The sequence below is a fragment of the Dromiciops gliroides genome, chromosome X, assembly GCF_019393635.1.
Source record: "Dromiciops gliroides isolate mDroGli1 chromosome X, mDroGli1.pri, whole genome shotgun sequence".
NCBI classification, from domain to species: domain Eukaryota; kingdom Metazoa; phylum Chordata; class Mammalia; order Microbiotheria; family Microbiotheriidae; genus Dromiciops; species Dromiciops gliroides.
The window spans coordinates 18,889,902-18,893,571 of record NC_057867.1 but is presented as its reverse complement, the minus strand read 5'-3'; the positions used below and the strand labels follow the sequence as shown (position 1 = coordinate 18,893,571).

The 3,670-nt window shown below is 45.4% G+C and overlaps 1 pseudogene; it reads left to right on the top strand.

Annotated features, from left to right (window-relative positions):
* Nucleotides 1-1,088: 1,088 nt before the first annotated feature.
* Nucleotides 1,089-1,412, top strand: LOC122734125 (annotated as a pseudogene).
* Nucleotides 1,413-3,670: the final 2,258 nt, after the last annotated feature.

Below are 3,670 nucleotides of genomic sequence, written 5' to 3'. Positions count from 1 at the left end.
ATGTTAAGTGCCATGGGGAATTGACTGTCAGGGTTGACAGGGTATTGAAATAGAAAGATGTCAATATCAAAGGGGCTCCTTTATCTGTGGAAGATTGGAATTCATAGTGACCTTTTAGCCCAATTAATTTTGGGGGTGGAAGGAGCCACATGCCTTACCTAAGAGGTATCAGTGGTGAAGGGCTTTAAGGTTGGCAAAGACTTTTTAATTGTGAGCTCATTCGATCCTCACTACAAACAGCTGAGCCAGTTGCTGTTATCATTCTTCCTTTTAGAGCAGAGCACAGTGAGGTCCAGGAAACTCAAAACTGGCCCAGGGTCACAAACCTGGTTAGGTGGCTATGGTAAGACTGGAATGCAGCTCCTTCTGACACTGAGCCCAGGAGTCTAATTCCAGAGGCACAAGAGGCCCCAATGGGAAGATCTCTGAGGGGTCCTAGAAAAACATAATACATTCAATGGACAGACATTGATTCAATTATATTTCTTGGTTCAATTGTACTAATCTCTATGCCCGCATAGGATAATTTTATATACAACATTAGGCATAGTTATAATAGGCAGCATTTATTTCAATGAAATGATAAAAGGATTGTAACATATGTGGGTTTCATCACTTCCAATGGAGGTGTCATGGCAAATTCCATTGAGTGCCTTCATAAAGTACCATAGGAAATGTTCCTACTCTTGACCATGAATGAGGAGAGTTGATTTTTTTCTAAAAATTAAAGGGTGAATTGAAGAACATTTGAAATGGCCTCCATTTGTCTTTGGAAACCAGTTCATTGCTAACACATATGAAGAAGTTAATTCTTAATGGCTCTCATGATATAGGATGTAGCTAGCATTTATAAAGTGTGAGAAGGTTGTAAGTGAGGCTGTAGAAGCGGCACAGAGCTTCATGATTAATTAACATTAACAAATAAGTAATAATGTTAATAAATTAACATTGAGCCTCTTTTGGCCAGTGGGCCCATGGTGGTGAGGCAGGTGCGGATATGTGGAGGCTTACTTGGCTCAAGCGGCCTGCTGCTAGTCCACGCTCCGTTCCCGCTTCCCCGCCACTGCCCACCTGGAGCCACCACCAAGATGCCCATGTTTGTGGTACACACCAAATTGCTGCATTCTGTAGTGCCCGACCCCTGCTGAGTGAGCTCACCACACAGCTGGCCAAGGCCACAGGAAAGCCAGCCCAATACATTGCGGTGCACATTTCAGTGGACCAGCTAATGGCCTTCAGGGCTCCTTGGACCCATGTGCCCTCTGAAGCCTGTGCCCCAGAACAAGGTGTAAAGCAAACAGCTCTGTGAGCTGCTCACCAAACACCTCAAAATTTCCAGAGACAGGATATATATCAATTACTATGACATAAGCACTGCCAATGTGGGCTGGAACACATCCACCTTTGCCTGAGCTCCTGCCTCCCTCTAATGCATACCTGTGGCCCAAGAATGTGTCCTTTGCTGCCGTCACTCCCTGGTTCTTGTATATTTTGGAAATAATAAAGAGATTTTAGGTGTCAAAAAAATTAACATTGACCCCAGCAGAGCTTACTGCTATCTAAGAGACTGTGTCCTGTCCCATCTAAGACAGATGATGAAGGGAAGGCTCCAAAAAGGATAAAAACTCTGGGATCTGATATGGGCCAAGGGGATACCCAGTTCTCCCTGACTCTCTCTGTTGGCCTATGATAGTATACCTGCACTCTTTAAGTCACTGGAGCTCTGACAGTCTGCTTAGTTAGGGCTACGAATATTGGCATGGAAAAAGGAGATGAGCTGCATATATCTACAATGTGAAATGTGTCCCAAATAAAATGTAAAAGGCCCCTAAGGCCTCCCCCTGAAGCCCCTTGGGAAATTCCCTCTCCCTGAGGCACCTTTTCAAGTCTGGCAGATTGATTTTTATTTAGCTCCCACTTTCCTTAGTATATTAGTCAGGGTTTGCAAGTTTTTCTGGTGGGTTGAGATTTTTCTTTTTTAGTGAGGCAATTGGGGTTAAGTGACTTGCCCAAGGTCACACAGCTAGTAAGTGTTAAGTGTCTGAGGCTGGATTTGAACTGAGGTCCTCCTGACTCCAGGGCCGGTGCTCTATCCACTGAGCCACCTAGCCGCCCCGGTTGAGATTTTTCTTACAGGCAAACCACTGCAACATACACAGTCAAGCAGTCCCAATATTTTAGTAGAAAGTATCAGTAGATTAATATTCTGTATGGATAATTTTGGTCTGTGAAGGACAAAAGCCCTGCCCCTTCTTCCTCTGCAACTTAGGGCAGCCCCTTTTGGTAAATATTCTCTTTCACCCTTTGAACTCCTCACCAGTTGTCCCATGCCCCTTTTTCTCCTTCCAGTAACTCCTCACCAAAAGGTCCCTTCTATCCTTCCTACTGCTGGGACTCGCTCAACACTTTTGAGACCTTAACTACCTTGTTTCTTAGTTGTTTTTTAGGAACTCATTCTGAATCAGAATACCCTGAAGTTGCAACCCAGAGATTGTGTCTATTGTAAAACACATCTAGGCAAGGATTTCCTGCAACCCAGGTTGAAAGGGGCTGACCAAGTCCTGCTGAACGATCCCTCTGCTACAAAACTGAAGCGAAGCTAAAATCTGTGTTCTGGGAATGCCGTGATACCCCAAGAAAATTAAAGATCTGAACCCCCAAGGAAACCTTCAAATTTCACAAGGGCTCTGCCCCCCTCCCTCCGGAATGGATTTTGCAGAGCTCAAACTGGTACGGTGATATTCAATACCAAGGTCTGAAAGATGATATGCAGGATATGGATTTGTTATGGGGAAAATTGGGTAGGGGGTTTGGGTTAGGAGCTGGGGTCCTTAGGAATTCCTCTTTAAAGAATTACACCCTCTTGCACACAAAAGCAGTTAGAATAAGATGGTAGTTTATTTAGGGGCAAGGGAAGGGAAGGGAAGGGAAACCAAGAAAGAAATCCTTGGACTTCTCATGGGGAGAGAGGTATGGAACAAAGCATGTGGCTCTGAGGTACCAATCTCCTCCAGCAGGAGACTGGCAGGTACTTTTATAGAGGACTGATGGGGGAGGGTGACCATCTGACTGTGGAAAGTTCCTTTAGTGAGGGAGGACCATCCCCCACTGGTGGTGACTAGAGGAATTGGGTGAGGGGTGGCTACAGATCTCTCAACCCATCTCTCTCTTCAGGACACAAAGGCTGCAGCCACACCCAAACTTATCTCCCCAGGGTAAGGGAGACCAGAATCAAGGGTAGGAATCCCAAGCTAGCTCAGTCTGATTTGGTTCAGTTTATCTCTCTAGACGTTATCTGTCTTCTGGTTTAGTTTCTCAAGGAGAAGATTCCTCGGTGTGCCCCAGAGAAATTCTGGGGTGCTCTGCACCCCATGACATTTCCCCATTTCTCTATATATAAGGAAAGGGGACGAAGATTCTTCTGAAACTGCTTCATGCTGACCCCGGTCGAAGAAATCAGGGCACAAGGAAGGGGGAGGGGAGAGAAGTGGAGAAGGCCTGGAATGCTCGGAGTTGTGAGGGGCCCAGAGAGTCCAGAGGCAACACGTAGGCACAGTGTCATGAATCCTTGAGCCTAGATGGAACAGACTTAAACAAAAAAAAATTAAAACTGACCAGAGCAAAAGGGAAAAGGGACTTTATCAGATCAGGAGTCAAGTGGGACCTTTTT